This window comes from Pleurodeles waltl, chromosome 3_1 (assembly GCF_031143425.1).
Source record: "Pleurodeles waltl isolate 20211129_DDA chromosome 3_1, aPleWal1.hap1.20221129, whole genome shotgun sequence".
Classification (NCBI taxonomy): domain Eukaryota; kingdom Metazoa; phylum Chordata; class Amphibia; order Caudata; family Salamandridae; genus Pleurodeles; species Pleurodeles waltl.
In genome coordinates, this window is record NC_090440.1 from 17,497,233 (window position 1) to 17,518,836 (window position 21,604).

The following is a 21,604-nucleotide window of genomic DNA, read 5'->3' on the forward strand; positions in this document are numbered from 1 at the left end:
GATAACTCCAACCCAGCCACCAGGGCTTGACTCACTTCAAAGGGTGATAACTCCACACCCCAGCCACCAGGGCTTGACTTACTTCAAACTCCACACACCAGCCATCAGGGCATGACTCACTTCAAAGGGGGATAGCTTCACACCCAGCCACCAGGGCTTGACTCACTTCAAAAGGGTGATAACTCCACACCCCAGCAACAAGGGCTTGACTCACTTCAAACTCCACACAACAGCCACCAGGGCTTGACTCACTTCAAACTCCACACACCAGTCACCAGGGCTTGACTCACTTCAAAGGGTGACAATTCCACACACCAGCCCCCAGTGCTTGACTCACTTCAAAGGGTGACAACTCCACCCCCCAGCCACCAGGGCTTGACTCACTTCAAACTCCACACACCAGCCACCAGGGCTTGACTCACTTCAAAGGGTGATAACTCCACACCCAGCCACCAGGGTTTGACTCACTTCAAACTCCACACACCAGCCACCAGGGCTTGACCCACTTCAAAGGGTGATAACTTCACACCAAACCACCAGGGCTTGACTCACTTCAAAGGGTGATAACTGCACACCCAGCCACCAGGGCTTGACTCACTTGAAAGGGTGATAACTCCACCCCCCAGCCACCAGGGCTTCACTCACTTCAAAGGCTGATAACTCCACACCCCAGCCACCAGGGCTTGACTCACTTCAAACTCCACACACCAACCACCAAGGCTTGACTCACTTCAAAGGGTGACAACTCCACACCCAGCCACCAGGGCTTGACTCACTTCAAAGGGTGATAACTCCACACCCAGCCACCAGGGGTTGACTCTCTTCAAAGGGTGACAACTCCACCCCCCAGCTACCAGGGTTTGGCTCACTTCAAAGGGTGATAACTTCACACCCAGCCACCAGGGCTTGACTCACTTCAAAGGGGGATAACTGCACACCCCAGCCACCAGGGCTTGACTCCAAACTCCACACACCAGCCACCAGGGCTTGACTCACTTCAAACTCCACACACCAGCCATCAGGGCTTGACTCACTTCAAAGGGTGATAACTCCAACCCAGCCACCAGGGCTTGACTCACTTCAAAGGGTGATAACTCCACACCCCAGCCACCAGGGCTTGACTCACTTTAAACTCCACACACCAGCCATCAGGGCTTGACTCACTTCAAACTCCACACACCAGCCACCAGGGCTCGTCTCACTTCAAAGGGTGATAGGTTCACACCCAGCCACCAGGGCTTGACTCACTTCAAAGGGTGATAACTCCACCCCCCAGCCACCAGGGCTTGACTCACTTCAAGCTCCACACCAGCCACCAGGTCTTGACTCACTTCAAAGGTTGATAACTCCACACCCCAACCACCAGGGCTTGACTCACTTCAAAGGGTGATATCTCCACACTCAGCCCCCAGGCATTGACTCACTTCTAAGGCTGATACCTCCACACCCAGCCACCAGGGCTTGACTCACTTCAAAGGCTGACAACTCCACACCCAGCCAGCAGGGCTTGACTCACTTCAAACTCCACACCAGCCACCAGGGCTTGATTCACTTCAAAGGGTGATAACTCCACCCCCCAGCCACCAGGGCTTGATTCACTTCAAAGAGTGATAACTTCAACCCAGCCACCAGGGCTTGACTCACTTCAAACGGTGATAACTCCACACCCCAGCCGCCAGGGCTTGACTCACTTCAAACTCCATACCCCAGCCACCAGGGCTTGACTCACTTCAAAGGGTGATAACTCCACACCCCAGCCACCAGGGCTTGACTCACTTCAAAAGGTGACAACTCCACCCCCCAGCCACCAGGGCTTGTCTCACTTCAAAGGGTGACAAATCCACCCCCCAGCTAGCAGGGCTTGACTCACTTCAAACTCCAAACACCAGCCACCAGGGCTTGACTCACTTCAAAGGGTGATAACTTCACACCCCAGCCACCAGGGCTTGACTCACTTCAAAGGGTGACAATTCCACACACCAGCCCCCAGGGCTTGACTCTCTTCAAAGGGTGAGAACTCCACACCCAGCCACCAGGGCTTGATTCACTTCAAAGGGTGATTACTCCACCCCCCAGCCACCAGGGCTTGACTCACTTCAAAGAGTGATAACTCCAACCCAGCCAACAGGGCTTGACTCACTTCAAAGGGTGATAACTCCACCCCCCAGCCACCAGGGCTTGGCTCACTTCAAAGGGTGACAATTCCACACACCAGCCCCCAGGGCTTGACTCACTTCAAAGGGTGATAACTCCACACCCAGCCACCAGGGCTTGATTCACTTCAAAGGGTGATAACTCCACCCCCCAGCCACCAGGGCTTGACTCACTTCAAAGAGTGATAACTCCAACCCAGCCAACAGGGCTTGACTCACTTCAAAGGGTGATAACTCCACCCCCCAGCCACCAGGGCTTGACTCACTTAAAACTCCACACCCCAGCCACCAGGGCTTCACTCACTTCAAAGGGTGATAACTCCACACCCCAGCCACCAGGGCTTGACTCACTTCAAAGGGTAACAACTCCACCCCCCAGCCACCAGGGCTTGGCCACTTCAAAGGGTGACAAATCCACCCCCCAGCCACCAGGGTTTGACTCACTTCAAAGGGTGATAACTTCACACCCCAGCCACCAGGGCTTGACTCATTTCAAAGGGTGACAACTCCACACACCAGCCCCCGGGGCTTGACTCACTTCAAACTACACACACCAGCCACCAGGGCTTGACTCACTTCAAAGGGTGATATCTCCACACCCAGCCCCTAGGGCTTGACTCACTTCAAAGGCTGATACCTCCACACCCAGCTACCAGGGCTTGACTCACTTCAAAAGGTGATAACTCCACACCCAGCCACCAGGGCTTGACTCACTTCAAAGGGTGATAACTCCACCCCCTAGCCACCAGGGCTTGACTCACTTCAAAGGGTGATAACTCCAACCCAGGCACCAGGGCTTGACTCACTTCAAAGGGTGATAACTCCACACCCCAGCCACCAGGGCTTGACTCACTTCAAACTGCACACACCAGCCATCAGGGCTTGACTCACTTCAAAGGGTGATAACTTCACACCCAGCCACCAGGGCTTGACTCACTTCAGAGGGTGATAACTCCACACCCCAGCAACAAGGGCTTGACTCACTTCAAACTCCACACAACAGCCACCAGGGCTTGACTCACTTCAAACTCCACACACCAGTCACCAGGGCTTGACTCACTTCAAAGGGTGACAATTCCACACACCAGCCCCCAGTGCTTGACTCACTTCAAAGGGTGACAACTCCACCCCCCAGCCACTAGGGCTTGACTCATTTCAAACTCCACACAGCAGCCACCAGGGCTTGACTCACTTCAAACTCCACACACCAGTCATCAGGGCCTGACTCAATTCAAAGGGTGACAATTCCACACACCAGCCCCCAGGGCATGACTCACTTCAAAGCGTGACAAATCCACCCCTCAGCCACCAGGGCTTGACTCACTTCAAAGGGTGACAACTCCACCCCAAACCACCAGGGCTTGACTCACTTCAAACTCCACACACCAGCCACCAGGGCTTGACTAATTTCAAAGGGTGATAACTTCACACCCAGCCACCAGGGCTTGACTCACTACAAACTCCACACACCAGCCACCAGGGCTTGACTCACTTCAAACGCCACACACCAACCACCAAGTCTTGACTCACTTCAAAGGGTGACAACTCCACACCCAGCCACCAGGGCTTGACTCACTTCAAAGGGTGATAACTCCACACCCAGCCCCCAGGGCTTGACTCACTTCAAAGACTGGTACCTCCACATCCAGCCACCAGGGTTTGACCCACTTCAAAGGGTGATAACTCCAACCCAGCCAACAGGGCTTGACTCACTTCAAAGGGTGATAACTCCACACCCCAACCACCAGAGCTTGACTCACTTCAAACTCCACACCCCAGCCACCAGGGCTTGACTCACTTCAAAGGCTGACACCTCCACACCCAGCCACCAGGGCTTGTCTCACTTCAAAGGGTGATAACTACACACCCAGCCACCAGGGCTTGACTCACTTCAAAGGGTGACAAATCCACACACCAGCCCCCAGGGCTTGACTCACTTCAAAGGGTGACAAATCCACCCCTCAGCCACCAGGGCTTGACTCACTTCAAAGGGTGACAACTCCACCCCCCAGCCACGAGGGCTTGACTCACTTCAAACTCCACACACCAGCCACCAGGCCTTGACTCACTTCAAACTCCACACACCAGTCACCAGGGCCTGACTCAATTCAAAGGGTGATAACTCCACACCTCAGCCACCAGGGCTTGACTCACTTCAAAGGGTGACAACTCCACCCCCCAGCCACCAGGGCTTGACTCACTTCAAAGGGTGACAAATCCACCCCCCAGCTACCAGGGCTTGACTCACTTCAAACTCCAAACACCAGCCACCAGGGCTTGACTCACTTCAAAGGGTGATAACTTCACACCCCAGCCACCAGGGCTTGACTCACTTCAAAGGGTGAAAACTCCACCCCCCAGCCACCAGGGCTTGGCTCACTTCAAAGGGTGACAAATCCACCCCCCAGCCACCAGGGCTTGACTCACTTCAAAGGGTGATAACTTCACACCCCAGCCCCCAGGGCTTGACTCACTTCGAAGGGTGATATCTCCACAACCAGCCCCTAGGGATTGACTCACTTCAAAGGCTGACACCTCCACAGCCAGCCACCAGGGCTTGACTCACTTCAAAGGGTGATAACTACACACCCAGCCACCAGGGCTTGACTCACTTCAAAGGGTGACAAATCCACACACCAGCCCCCAGGGCTTGACTCACTTCAAAGGGTGACAAATCCACCCCTCAGCCACCAGGGCTTGATTCACTTCAAAGGGTGACAACTCCATCCCCCAGCCACCAGGGCTTGACTCACTTCAAACTCCACACACCAGCCACCAGGGCTTGACTCACTTCAAACTCCACACACCAGTCACCAGGGCCTGACTCAATTCAAAGGGTGATAACTCCACAGCCCAGCCACCAGGGCTTGACTCACTTCAAAGGGTGACAACTCCACCCCCCCAGCCACTAGGGCTTGACTCACTTCAAAGGGTGACAAATCCACCCCCAGCTACCAGGGCTTGACTCACTTCAAACTCCAAACACCAGCCACCTGGGCTTGACTCACTTCAAAGGGTGATAACTTCACACCCCAGCCATCAGGGCTTGACTCACTTCAAAGGGTGACAATTCCACACACCAGCCCCCAGGGCTTGACTCACTTCAAAGGGTGATAACTCCACACCCAGCCACCAGGGCTTGATTCACTTCAAAGGGTGATAACTCCACCCCCCAGCCACCAGGGCTTGACTCACTTCAAAGAGTGATAACTCCAACCCAGCCAACAGGGCTTGACTCACTTCAAAGGGTGATAACTCCATCCCCCAGCCACCAGGGCTTGGCTCACTTCAAAGGGTGATAACTCCACCCCCCAGCCACCAGGGCTTGACTCACTTAAAACTCCACACCCCAGCCACCATGGCTTGACTCACTTCAAAGGGTGATAACTCCACACCCCAGCCACCAGGGGTTGACTCACTTCAAAGGGTGACAACTCCACCCCCCAGCCACCAGGGCTTGGCTCACTTCAAAGGGTGATAACTTCACACCCCAGCCATCAGGGCTTCACTCACTTCAAAGGGTGACAATTCCACACACCAGCCTCCAGGGCTTGACTCACTTCAAACTACACACACCAGCCACCAGGGCTTGACGCAGTTCAAAGGGTGATATCTCCACACCCAGCACCTAGGGCTTGACTCACTTCAAAGGCTGATACCTCCACACCCTGCTACCAGGGCTTGACTCACTTCAAAAGGTGATAACTCCACACCCAGCCACCAGGGCTTGACTCACTTCAAAGGGTGATAACTCCACCCCCCAACCACTAGGGCTTGAATCACTTCAAAGGGTGATAACTTCACACCTCAGCCACCAGGGCTTGACTCACTTCAAAGGGTGATAACTCCACCCCCCAGCCACCAGGGCTTGACTCACTTCAAAGGGTGATAACTTCACACCCCAGCCACCAGGGCTTGACTCACTTCAAAGGGTGACAATTCCACACACCAGCCCCCAGGGCTTGACTCACTTCAAACTACACACACCAGCCACCAGGGCTTGACTCACTTCAAAGGGTGATATCTCCACACCCAGCACCTAGGGCTTGACTCTCTTCAAAGGGTGATAACTTCACACCCCAGCCACCAGGGCTTGACTCACTTCAAAGGGTGATAACTCCACCTTCCAGCCACCAGGGCTTGACTCACTTCAAAGGGTGATAACTTCACACCCCAGCCACCAGGGCTTGACTCACTTCAAAGGGTGACAATTCCACACACCAGCCCCCAGGGCTTGACTCACTTCAAACTACACACACCAGCCACCAGGTCTTGACTCACTTCAAAGGGTGATATCTCCACACCCAGCACCTAGGGCTTGACTCACTTCAAAGGCTGATACCTCCACACCCAGCTACCAGGGCTTGACTCACTTCAAAAGGTGATAACTCCACACCCAGCCACCAGGGCTTGACTCACTTCAAAGGGTGATAACTTCACACCCAGCCACCAGGGCTTGACTCACTTCAAAGGGTGATAACTCCACACCCCAGCAACAAGGGCTTGACTCACTTCAAAGGCTGACACCTCCACACCCAGCTACCAGGGCTTGACTCACTTCAAAGGGTGATAACTACACACCCAGCCACCGGGGCTTGATTCACTTCAAAGGGTGATAACTCCTCACCCCAGCCACCAGGGCTCGACTCACTTCAAACTCCACACACCAGCCATCAGGGCTTGACTCACTTCAATGGGTGATAACTTCACACACCAGCCCCCAGGGCTTGACTCACTTCAAAGGGTGATAACTCCACACCCAGCCACCAGGGCTTGATTCACTTCAAAAGGTGATAACTCCACCCCCCAGCCACCAGGGCTTGACTCACTTCAAAGAGTGATAACTCCAACCCAGCCAACAGGGCTTGACTCACTTCAAAGGGTGATAACTCCACCCCCCAGCCACCAGGGCTTGGCTCACTTCTAAGGGTCATAATTCCACCCCCCAGCCACCAGGGCTTGACTCACTTAAAACTCCACACCCCAGCCACCAGGGCTTGACTCACTTCAAAGGGTGATAACTCCACACCCCATCCACCAGGGCTTGACTCACTTCAAAGGGTGACAACTCCACCCCCTAGCCACCAGGGCTTGGCTCACTTGAAAGGGTGACAAATCCACCCCCCAGCCACCGGGGCTTGACTCACTTCAAAGGGTGATAACTTCACACCCCAGCCACCAGGGCTTGACTCACTTCAAAGGGTGACAATTCCACACACCAGCCCCCAGGGCTTGACTCACTTCAAACTACACACAACAGCCACCAGGGCTTGAGTCACTTCAAAGGGTGATATCTCCACAGCCAGCCCCTAGGGCTTGACTCGCTTCAAAGGCTGATACCTCCACACCCAGCTACCAGGGCTTGACTCACTTCAAAAGGTGATAACTCCACACCCAGCCACCAGGGCTTGACTCACTACAAAGGGTGATAACTCCACCCCCCAGCCACCAGGGCTTGACTCACTTCAAAGGGTGATAACTCCAACCCAGCCACCAGGGCTTGACTCACTTCAAAGGGTGATAACTCCACACCCCAGCCACCAGGGCTTGACTTACTTCAAACTCCACACACCAGCCATCAGGGCATGACTCACTTCAAAGGGGGATAGCTTCACACCCAGCCACCAGGGCTTGACTCACTTCAAAAGGGTGATAACTCCACACCCCAGCAACAAGGGCTTGACTCACTTCAAACTCCACACAACAGCCACCAGGGCTTGACTCACTTCAAACTCCACACACCAGTCACCAGGGCTTGACTCACTTCAAAGGGTGACAATTCCACACACCAGCCCCCAGTGCTTGACTCACTTCAAAGGGTGACAACTCCACCCCCCAGCCACCAGGGCTTGACTCACTTCAAACTCCACACACCAGCCACCAGGGCTTGACTCACTTCAAAGGGTGATAACTCCACACCCAGCCACCAGGGTTTGACTGACTTCAAACTCCACACACCAGCCACCAGGGCTTGACCCACTTCAAAGGGTGATAACTTCACACCAAACCACCAGGGCTTGACTCACTTCAAAGGGTGATAACTGCACACCCAGCCACCAGGGCTTGACTCACTTGAAAGGGTGATAACTCCACCCCCCAGCCACCAGGGCTTCACTCACTTCAAAGGCTGATAACTCCACACCCCAGCCACCAGGGCTTGACTCACTTCAAACTCCACACACCAACCACCAAGGCTTGACTCACTTCAAAGGGTGACAACTCCACACCCAGCCACCAGGGCTTGACTCACTTCAAAGGGTGATAACTCCACACCCAGCCACCAGGGGTTGACTCTCTTCAAAGGGTGACAACTCCACCCCCCAGCTACCAGGGTTTGGCTCACTTCAAAGGGTGATAACTTCACACCCAGCCACCAGGGCTTGACTCACTTCAAAGGGGGATAACTGCACACCCCAGCCACCAGGGCTTGACTCCAAACTCCAGACACCAGCCACCAGGGCTTGACTCACTTCAAACTCCACACACCAGCCATCAGGGCTTGACTCACTTCAAAGGGTGATAACTCCAACCCAGCCACCAGGGCTTGACTCACTTCAAAGGGTGATAACTCCACACCCCAGCCACCAGGGCTTGACTCACTTTAAACTCCACACACCAGCCATCAGGGCTTGACTCACTTCAAACTCCACACACCAGCCACCAGTGCTCGTCTCACTTCAAAGGGTGATAGGTTCACACCCAGCCACCAGGGCTTGACTCACTTCAAAGGGTGATAACTCCACCCCCCAGCCACCAGGGCTTGACTCACTTCAAGCTCCACACCAGCCACCAGGTCTTGACTCACTTCAAAGGTTGATAACTCCACACCCCAACCACCAGGGCTTGACTCACTTCAAAGGGTGATATCTCCACACTCAGCCCCCAGGCATTGACTCACTTCTAAGGCTGATACCTCCACACCCAGCCACCAGGGCTTGACTCACTTCAAAGGCTGACAACTCCACACCCAGCCAGCAGGGCTTGACTCACTTCAAACTCCACACCAGCCACCAGGGCTTGATTCACTTCAAAGGGTGATAACTCCACCCCCCAGCCACCAGGGCTTGATTCACTTCAAAGAGTGATAACTTCAACCCAGCCACCAGGGCTTGACTCACTTCAAACGGTGATAACTCCACACCCCAGCCGCCAGGGCTTGACTCACTTCAAACTCCATACCCCAGCCACCAGGGCTTGACTCACTTCAAAGGGTGATAACTCCACACCCCAGCCACCAGGGCTTGACTCACTTCAAAAGGTGACAACTCCACCCCCCAGCCACCAGGGCTTGACTCACTTCAAAGGGTGACAAATCCACCCCCCAGCTAGCAGGGCTTGACTCACTTCAAACTCCAAACACCAGCCACCAGGGCTTGACTCACTTCAAAGGGTGATAACTTCACACCCCAGCCACCAGGGCTTGACTCACTTCAAAGGGTGACAATTCCACACACCAGCCCCCAGGGCTTGACTCTCTTCAAAGGGTGAGAACTCCACACCCAGCCACCAGGGCTTGATTCACTTCAAAGGGTGATAACTCCACCCCCCAGCCACCAGGGCTTGACTCACTTCAAAGAGTGATAACTCCAACCCAGCCAACAGGGCTTGACTCACTTCAAAGGGTGATAACTCCACCCCCCAGCCACCAGGGCTTGGCTCACTTCAAAGGGTGACAATTCCACACACCAGCCCCCAGGGCTTGACTCACTTCAAAGGGTGATAACTCCACACCCAGCCACCAGGGCTTGATTCACTTCAAAGGGTGATAACTCCACCCCCCAGCCACCAGGGCTTGACTCACTTCAAAGAGTGATAACTCCAACCCAGCCAACAGGGCTTGACTCACTTCAAAGGGTGATAACTCCACCCCCCAGCCACCAGGGCTTGACTCACTTAAAACTCCACACCCCAGCCACCAGGGCTTCACTCACTTCAAAGGGTGATAACTCCACACCCCAGCCACCAGGGCTTGACTCACTTCAAAGGGTAACAACTCCACCCCCCAGCCACCAGGGCTTGGCCACTTCAAAGGGTGACAAATCCACCCCCCAGCCACCAGGGTTTGACTCACTTCAAAGGGTGATAACTTCACACCCCAGCCACCAGGGCTTGACTCATTTCAAAGGGTGACAACTCCACACACCAGCCCCCGGGGCTTGACTCACTTCAAACTACACACACCAGCCACCAGGGCTTGACTCACTTCAAAGGGTGATATCTCCACACCCAGCCCCTAGGGCTTGACTCACTTCAAAGGCTGATACCTCCACACCCAGCTACCAGGGCTTGACTCACTTCAAAAGGTGATAACTCCACACCCAGCCACCAGGGCTTGACTCACTTCAAAGGGTGATAACTCCACCCCCTAGCCACCAGGGCTTGACTCACTTCAAAGGGTGATAACTCCAACCCAGGCACCAGGGCTTGACTCACTTCAAAGGGTGATAACTCCACACCCCAGCCACCAGGGCTTGACTCACTTCAAACTGCACACACCAGCCATCAGGGCTTGACTCACTTCAAAGGGTGATAACTTCACACCCAGCCACCAGGGCTTGACTCACTTCAGAGGGTGATAACTCCACACCCCAGCAACAAGGGCTTGACTCACTTCAAACTCCACACAACAGCCACCAGGGCTTGACTCACTTCAAACTCCACACACCAGTCACCAGGGCTTGACTCACTTCAAAGGGTGACAATTCCACACACCAGCCCCCAGTGCTTGACTCACTTCAAAGGGTGACAACTCCACCCCCCAGCCACTAGGGCTTGACTCATTTCAAACTCCACACAGCAGCCACCAGGGCTTGACTCACTTCAAACTCCACACACCAGTCATCAGGGCCTGACTCAATTCAAAGGGTGACAATTCCACACACCAGCCCCCAGGGCATGACTCACTTCAAAGCGTGACAAATCCACCCCTCAGCCACCAGGGCTTGACTCACTTCAAAGGGTGACAACTCCACCCCAAACCACCAGGGCTTGACTCACTTCAAACTCCACACACCAGCCACCAGGGCTTGACTAATTTCAAAGGGTGATAACTTCACACCCAGCCACCAGGGCTTGACTCACTACAAACTCCACACACCAGCCACCAGGGCTTGACTCACTTCAAACGCCACACACCAACCACCAAGTCTTGACTCACTTCAAAGGGTGACAACTCCACACCCAGCCACCAGGGCTTGACTCACTTCAAAGGGTGATAACTCCACACCCAGCCCCCAGGGCTTGACTCACTTCAAAGACTGGTACCTCCACATCCAGCCACCAGGGTTTGACCCACTTCAAAGGGTGATAACTCCAACCCAGCCAACAGGGCTTGACTCACTTCAAAGGGTGATAACTCCACACCCCAACCACCAGAGCTTGACTCACTTCAAACTCCACACCCCAGCCACCAGGGCTTGACTCACTTCAAAGGCTGACACCTCCACACCCAGCCACCAGGGCTTGACTCACTTCAAAGGGTGATAACTACACACCCAGCCACCAGGGCTTGACTCACTTCAAAGGGTGACAAATCCACACACCAGCCCCCAGGGCTTGACTCACTTCAAAGGGTGACAAATCCACCCCTCAGCCACCAGGGCTTGACTCACTTCAAAGGGTGACAACTCCACCCCCCAGCCACGAGGGCTTGACTCACTTCAAACTCCACACACCAGCCACCAGGCCTTGACTCACTTCAAACTCCACACACCAGTCACCAGGGCCTGACTCAATTCAAAGGGTGATAACTCCACACCCCAGCCACCAGGGCTTGACTCACTTCAAAGGGTGACAACTCCACCCCCCAGCCACCAGGGCTTGACTCACTTCAAAGGGTGACAAATCCACCCCCCAGCTACCAGGGCTTGACTCACTTCAAACTCCAAACACCAGCCACCAGGGCTTGACTCACTTCAAAGGGTGATAACTTCACACCCCAGCCACCAGGGCTTGACTCACTTCAAAGGGTGAAAACTCCACCCCCCAGCCACCAGGGCTTGGCTCACTTCAAAGGGTGACAAATCCACCCCCCAGCCACCAGGGCTTGACTCACTTCAAAGGGTGATAACTTCACACCCCAGCCCCCAGGGCTTGACTCACTTCAAAGGGTGATATCTCCACAACCAGCCCCTAGGGATTGACTCACTTCAAAGGCTGACACCTCCACACCCAGCCACCAGGGCTTGACTCACTTCAAAGGGTGATAACTACACACCCAGCCACCAGGGCTTGACTCACTTCAAAGGGTGACAAATCCACACACCAGCCCCCAGGGCTTGACTCACTTCAAAGGGTGACAAATCCACCCCTCAGCCACCAGGGCTTGATTCACTTCAAAGGGTGACAACTCCACCCCCCAGCCACCAGGGCTTGACTCACTTCAAACTCCACACACCAGCCACCAGGGCTTGACTCACTTCAAACTCCACACACCAGTCACCAGGGCCTGACTCAATTCAAAGGGTGATAACTCCACACCCCAGCCACCAGGGCTTGACTCACTTCAAAGGGTGACAACTCCACCCCCCCAGCCACCAGGGCTTGACTCACTTCAAAGGGTGACAAATCCACCCCCAGCTACCAGGGCTTGACTCACTTCAAACTCCAAACACCAGCCACCTGGGCTTGACTCACTTCAAAGGGTGATAACTTCACACCCCAGCCATCAGGGCTTGACTCACTTCAAAGGGTGACAATTCCACACACCAGCCCCCAGGGCTTGACTCACTTCAAAGGGTGATAACTCCACACCCAGCCACCAGGGCTTGATTCACTTCAAAGGGTGATAACTCCACCCCCCAGCCACCAGGGCTTGACTCACTTCAAAGAGTGATAACTCCAACCCAGCCAACAGGGCTTGACTCACTTCAAAGGGTGATAACTCCATCCCCCAGCCACCAGGGCTTGGCTCACTTCAAAGGGTGATAACTCCACCCCCCAGCCACCAGGGCTTGACTCACTTAAAACTCCACACCCCAGCCACCATGGCTTGACTCACTTCAAAGGGTGATAACTCCACACCCCAGCCACCAGGGGTTGACTCACTTCAAAGGGTGACAACTCCACCCCCCAGCCACCAGGGCTTGGCTCACTTCAAAGGGTGATAACTTCACACCCCAGCCATCAGGGCTTCACTCACTTCAAAGGGTGACAATTCCACACACCAGCCCCCAGGGCTTGACTCACTTCAAACTACACACACCAGCCACCAGGGCTTGACGCAGTTCAAAGGGTGATATCTCCACACCCAGCACCTAGGGCTTGACTCACTTCAAAGGCTGATACCTCCACACCCTGCTACCAGGGCTTGACTCACTTCAAAAGGTGATAACTCCACACCCAGCCACCGGGGCTTGACTCACTTCAAAGGGTGATAACTCCACCCCCCAACCACTAGGGCTTGAATCACTTCAAAGGGTGATAACTTCACACCCCAGCCACCAGGGCTTGACTCACTTCAAAGGGTGATAACTCCACCCCCCAGCCACCAGGGCTTGACTCACTTCAAAGGGTGATAACTTCACACCCCAGCCACCAGGGCTTGACTCACTTCAAAGGGTGACAATTCCACACACCAGCCCCCAGGGCTTGACTCACTTCAAACTACACACACCAGCCACCAGGGCTTGACTCACTTCAAAGGGTGATATCTCCACACCCAGCACCTAGGGCTTGACTCACTTCAAAGGGTGATAACTTCACACCCCAGCCACCAGGGCTTGACTCACTTCAAAGGGTGATAACTCCACCCCCCAGCCACCAGGGCTTGACTCACTTCAAAGGGTGATAACTTCACACCCCAGCCACCAGGGCTTGACTCACTTCAAAGGGTGACAATTCCACACACCAGCCCCCAGGGCTTGACTCACTTCAAACTACACACACCAGCCACCAGGTCTTGACTCACTTCAAAGGGTGATATCTCCACACCCAGCACCTAGGGCTTGACTCACTTCAAAGGCTGATACCTCCACACCCAGCTACCAGGGCTTGACTCACTTCAAAAGGTGATAACTCCACACCCAGCCACCAGGGCTTGACTCACTTCAAAGGGTGATAACTTCACACCCAGCCACCAGGGCTTGACTCACTTCAAAGGCTGATAACTCCACACCCCAGCAACAAGGGCTTGACTCACTTCAAACTCCACACAACAGCCACCAGGGCTTGACTCACTTCAAACTCCACACACCAGTCACCAGGGCTTGACTCACTTCAAAGGGTGACAATTCCACACACCAGCCCCCAGTGCTTGACTCACTTCAAAGGGTGACAACTCCACCCCCCAGCCACCAGGGCTTGACTCACTTCAAACTCCACACACCAGCCACCAGGGCTTGACTCACTTCAAACTCCACACACCAGTCACCAGGGCCTGACTCAATTCAAAGGGTGACAATTCCACACACCAGCCCCCAGGGCTTGACTCACTTCAAAGGGTGACAAATCCACCCCTCAGCCACCAGGGCTTGACTCACTTCAAAGGGTGACAACTCCACCCCCCAGCCACCAGGGCTTGACTCACTTCAAACTCCACACACCAGCCACCAGGGCTTGACTAATTTCAAAGGGTGATAACTTCACACCCAGCCACCAGGGCTTGACTCACTTCAAACTCCACACACCAGCCACCAGGGCTTGACTCACTTCAAACTCCACACACCAGCCACCAGGGCTTGACTCACTTCAAAGTCTGGTACCTCCACACCCAGCCACCAGGGCTTGACCCACTTCAAAGGGTGACAACTCCACACCCGAGCCACCAGGGCTTGACTCACTTCAAAGGGTGATAACTTCACACCCAGCCACCAGGGCTTGACTCACTTCAAAGGGTTATAACTCCACACCCCAGCAACAAGGGCTTGACTCACTTCAAACTCCACACAACAGCCACCAGGGCTTGACTCACTTCAAACTCCACACACCAGTCACCAGGGCTTGACTCACTTCAAAGGGTGACAATTCCACACACCAGCCCCCAGTGCTTGACTCACTTCAAAGGGTGACAACTCCACCCCCCAGCCACCAGGGCTTGACTCACTTCAAACTCCACACACCAGCCACCAGGGCTTGACTCACTTCAAACTCCACAAACCAGCCACCAGGGCTTGACTCACTTCAAATTCCACACACCAGCCACCAGGGCTTGACTCACTTCAAAGGGTGATATCTCCACACCCAGCCCCCAGGGCTTGACTCACTTCAATGACTGGTATCTCCACACCCAGCCACCAGGGCTTGACCCACTTCAAAGGGTGACAACTCCACACCCCAGCCACCAGGGCTTGACTCACTTCAAAGGGTGATAACTCCACACCCCAGCCACCAGGGCTTGACTCACTTCAAAGGGTGATAAGTTCACACCCCAGCCCCCAGGGCTTGACTCACTTCAAAGGGTGACAATTCCACACACCAGCCAGCCCCCAGGGCTTGACTCACTTCAAACTCCACACACCAGCCACCAGGGCTTGACTCACTTCAAAGGGTGATATCTCCACAACCAGCCCCTAGGGTTTGACTCACTTCAAAGGCTGACACCTCCACACCCAGCCACCAGGGCTTGACTCACTTCAAAGGGTGATAACTACTCACCCAGCCACCAGGGCTTGATTCACTTCAAAGGGTGATAACTCCTCACCCCAGCCAGCAGGGCTTGACTCACTTCAAACTCCACACACCAGCCATCAGGGCTTGACTCACTTCAAAGGGTGATAACTTCACACCCAGCCACCAGGGATTGACTCACTTCAAAGGGTGATAACTCCACACCCCAGCAACAAGGGCTTGACTCACTTCAAACTCCACACACCAGCCACCAGGGCTTGACTCCCTTCAAACTCCACACACCAGCCACCAGGGCTTGACTCACTTCAAAGGGTGACAATTCCACACACCAGCACCCAGGGCTTGACTCACTTCAAAGGGTGACAAATCCACCCCCCAGCCACCAGGGCTTGACTCACTTCAAAGGGTGACAACTCCACCCCGCAGCCACCAGGGCTTGGCTCACTTCAAACTCCACACACCAGCCAACAGGGCTCGACTCACTTTAAAGGGTGATAACTTCACACCCAGCCACCAGGGCTTGACTCACTTCAAAGGGTGATAACTCCACCCCCCAGCCACCAGGGCTTGACTCACTTCAAACTCCACACCAGCCACCAGGACATGACTCACTTCAAAGGGTGATAACTCCACACCCCAACCACCAGGGCTTGACTCAGTTCAAAGGGTGATATCTCCACATCCAGCCCCCAGGCCTTGACTCACATCTAAGGCTGATACCTCCACACCCAGCCACCAGGGCTTGACTCACTTCAAAGGCTGACAACTCCACACCCAGCCACCAGGGCTTGACTCACTTCAAAGGGTGATAACTCCACACCCCAGTCACCAGGGCTTGACTCACTTCAAAGGGTGACAAATCCACCCCCCAGCCACCAGGGCTTGACTCACTTCAAACTCCAAACACCAGCCCCCAGGGCTTGACTCACTTCAAAGGGTGAGAACTCCACACCCAGCCACCAGGGCTTGATTCACTTCAAAGGGTGATAACTCCACCCCCCAGCCACCAGGGCTTGACTCACTTCAAAGAGTGATAACTCCAACCCAGCCAACAGGGCTTGACTCACTTCAAAGGGTGATAACTCCACCCCCCAGCCACCAGGGCTTGGCTCACTTCAAAGGGTGACAATTCCACACACCAGCCCCCAGGGCTTGACTCACTTCAAAGGGTGATAACTCCACACCCAGCCACCAGGGCTTGATTCACTTCAAAGGGTGATAACTCCACCCCCCAGCCACCAGGGCTTGACTCACTTCAAAGAGTGATAACTCCAACCCAGCCAACAGGGCTTGACTCACTTCAAAGGGTGATAACTCCACCGCCCAGCCACCAGGGCTTGACTCACTTAAAACTCCACACCCCAGCCACCAGGGCTTCACTCACTTCAAAGGGTGATAACTCCACACCCCAGCCACCAGGGCTTGACTCACTTCAAAGGGTAACAACTCCACCCCCCAGCCACCAGGGCTTGGCCACTTCAAAGGGTGACAAATCCACCCCCCAGCCACCAGGGTTTGACTCACTTCAAAGGGTGATAACTTCACACCCCAGCGACCAGGGCTTGACTCATTTCAAAGGGTGACAACTCCACACACCAGCCCCCGGGGCTTGACTCACTTCAAACTACACACACCAGCCACCAGGGCTTGACTCACTTCAAAGGGTGATATCTCCACACCCAGCCCCTAGGGCTTGACTCACTTCAAAGGCTGATACCTCCACACCCAGCTACCAGGGCTTGACTCACTTCAAAAGGTGATAACTCCACACCCAGCCACCAGGGCTTGACTCACTTCAAAGGGTGATAACTCCACCCCCTAGCCACCAGGGCTTGACTCACTTCAAAGGGTGATAACTCCAACCCAGGCACCAGGGCTTGACTCACTTCAAAGGGTGATAACTCCACACCCCAGCCACCAGGGCTTGACTCACTTCAAACTGCACACACCAGCCATCAGGGCTTGACTCACTTCAAAGGGTGATAACTTCACACCCAGCCACCAGGGCTTGACTCACTTCAGAGGGTGATAACTCCACACCCCAGCAACAAGGGCTTGACTCACTTCAAACTCCACACAACAGCCACCAGGGCTTGACTCACTTCAAACTCCACACACCAGTCACCAGGGCTTGACTCACTTCAAAGGGTGACAATTCCACACACCAGCCCCCAGTGCTTGACTCACTTCAAAGGGTGACAACTCCACCCCCCAGCCACTAGGGCTTGACTCATTTCAAACTCCACACAGCAGCCACCAGGGCTTGACTCACTTCAAACTCCACACACCAGTCATCAGGGCCTGACTCAATTCAAAGGGTGACAATTCCACACACCAGCCCCCAGGGCATGACTCACTTCAAAGCGTGACAAATCCACCCCTCAGCCACCAGGGCTTGACTCACTTCAAAGGGTGACAACTCCACCCCAAACCACCAGGGCTTGACTCACTTCAAACTCCACACACCAGCCACCAGGGCTTGACTAATTTCAAAGGGTGATAACTTCACACCCAGCCACCAGGGCTTGACTCACTACAAACTCCACACACCAGCCACCAGGGCTTGACTCACTTCAAACGCCACACACCAACCACCAAGTCTTGACTCACTTCAAAGGGTGACAACTCCACACCCAGCCACCAGGGCTTGACTCACTTCAAAGGGTGATAACTCCACACCCAGCCCCCAGGGCTTGACTCACTTCAAAGACTGGTACCTCCACATCCAGCCACCAGGGTTTGACCCACTTCAAAGGGTGATAACTCCAACCCAGCCAACAGGGCTTGACTCACTTCAAAGGGTGATAACTCCACACCCCAACCACCAGAGCTTGACTCACTTCAAACTCCACACCCCAGCCACCAGGGCTTGACTCACTTCAAAGGCTGACACCTCCACACCCAGCCACCAGGGCTTGACTCACTTCAAAGGGTGATAACTACACACCCAGCCACCAGGGCTTGACTCACTTCAAAGGGTGACAAATCCACACACCAGCCCCCAGGGCTTGACTCACTTCAAAGGGTGACAAATCCACCCCTCAGCCACCAGGGCTTGACTCACTTCAAAGGGTGACAACTCCACCCCCCAGCCACGAGGGCTTGACTCACTTCAAACTCCACACACCAGCCACCAGGCCTTGACTCACTTCAAACTCCACACACCAGTCACCAGGGCCTGACTCAATTCAAAGGGTGATAACTCCACACCCCAGCCACCAGGGCTTGACTCACTTCAAAGGGTGACAACTCCACCCCCCAGCCACCAGGGCTTGACTCACTTCAAAGGGTGACAAATCCACCCCCCAGCTACCAGGGCTTGACTCACTTCAAACTCCAAACACCAGCCACCAGGGCTTGACTCACTTCAAAGGGTGATAACTTCACACCCCAGCCACCAGGGCTTGACTCACTTCAAAGGGTGAAAACTCCACCCCCCAGCCACCAGGGCTTGGCTCACTTCAAAGGGTGACAAATCCACCCCCCAGCCACCAGGGCTTGACTCACTTCAAAGGGTGATAACTTCACACCCCAGCCCCCAGGGCTTGACTCACTTCAAAGGGTGATATCTCCACAACCAGCCCCTAGGGATTGACTCACTTCAAAGGCTGACACCTCCACACCCAGCCACCAGGGCTTGACTCACTTCAAAGGGTGATAACTACACACCCAGCCACCAGGGCTTGACTCACTTCAAAGGGTGACAAATCCACACACCAGCCCCCAGGGCTTGACTCACTTCAAAGGGTGACAAATCCACCCCTCAGCCACCAGGGCTTGATTCACTTCAAAGGGTGACAACTCCACCCCCCAGCCACCAGGGCTTGACTCACTTCAAACTCCACACACCAGCCACCAGGGCTTGACTCACTTCAAACTCCACACACCAGTCACCAGGGCCTGACTCAATTCAAAGGGTGATAACTCCACACCCCAGCCACCAGGGCTTGACTCACTTCAAAGGGTGACAAATCCACCCCCCCAGCCACCAGGGCTTGACTCACTTCAAAGGGTGACAAATCCACCCCCAGCTACCAGGGCTTGACTCACTTCAAACTCCAAACACCAGCCACCTGGGCTTGACTCACTTCAAAGGGTGATAACTTCACACCCCAGCCATCAGGGCTTGACTCACTTCAAAGGGTGACAATTCCACACACCAGCCCCCAGGGCTTGACTCACTTCAAAGGGTGATAACTCCACACCCAGCCACCAGGGCTTGATTCACTTCAAAGGGTGATAACTCCACCCCCCAGCCACCAGGGCTTGACTCACTTCAAAGAGTGATAACTCCAACCCAGCCAACAGGGCTTGACTCACTTCAAAGGGTGATAACTCCATCCCCCAGCCACCAGGGCTTGGCTCACTTCAAAGGGTGATAACTCCACCCCCCAGCCACCAGGGCTTGACTCACTTAAAACTCCACACCCCAGCCACCATGGCTTGACTCACTTCAAAGGGTGATAACTCCACACCCCAGCCACCAGGGGTTGACTCACTTCAAAGGGTGACAACTCCACCCCCCAGCCACCAGGGCTTGGCTCACTTCAAAGGGTGATAACTTCACACCCCAGCCATCAGGGCTTCACTCACTTCAAAGGGTGACAATTCCACACACCAGCCCCCAGGGCTTGACTCACTTCAAACTACACACACCAGCCACCAGGGCTTGACGCAGTTCAAAGGGTGATATCTCCACACCCAGCACCTAGGGCTTGACTCACTTCAAAGGCTGATACCTCCACACCCTGCTACCAGGGCTTGACTCACTTCAAAAGGTGATAACTCCACACCGAGCCACCAGGGCTTGACTCACTTCAAAGGGTGATAACTCCACCCCCCAACCACTAGGGCTTGAATCACTTCAAAGGGTGATAACTTCACACCCCAGCCACCAGGGCTTGACTCACTTCAAAGGCTGATAACTCCACCCCCCAGCCACCAGGGCTTGACTCACTTCAAAGGGTGATAACTTCACACCCCAGCCACCAGGGCTTGACTCACTTCAAAGGGTGACAATTCCACACACCAGCCCCCAGGGCTTGACTCACTTCAAACTACACACACCAGCCACCAGGGCTTGACTCACTTCAAAGGGTGATATCTCCACACCCAGCACCTAGGGCTTGACTCACTTCAAAGGGTGATAACTTCACACCCCAGCCACAAGGGCTTGACTCACTTCAAAGGGTGATAACTCCACCCCCCAGCCACCAGGGCTTGACTCACTTCAAAGGGTGATAACTTCACACCCCAGCCACCAGGGCTTGACTCACTTCAAAGGGTGACAATTCCACACACCAGCCCCCAGGGCTTGACTCACTTCAAACTACACACACCAGCCACCAGGTCTTGACTCACTTCAAAGGGTGATATCTCCACACCCAGCACCTAGGGCTTGACTCACTTCAAAGGCTGATACCTCCACACCCAGCTACCAGGGCTTGACTCACTTCAAAAGGTGATAACTCAACACCCAGCCACCAGGGCTTGACTCACTTCAAAGGGTGATAACTTCACACCCAGCCACCAGGGCTTGACTCACTTCAAAGGCTGATAACTCCACACCCCAGCAACAAGGGCTTGACTCACTTCAAACTCCACACAACAGCCACCAGGGCTTGACTCACTTCAAACTCCACACACCAGTCACCAGGGCTTGACTCACTTCAAAGGGTGACAATTCCACACACCAGCCCCCAGTGCTTGACTCACTTCAAAGGGTGACAACTCCACCCCCCAGCCACCAGGGCTTGACTCACTTCAAACTCCACACACCAGCCACCAGGGCTTGACTCACTTCAAACTCCACACATCAGTCACCAGGGCCTGACTCAATTCAAAGGGTGACAATTCCACACACCAGCCCCCAGGGCTTGACTCAC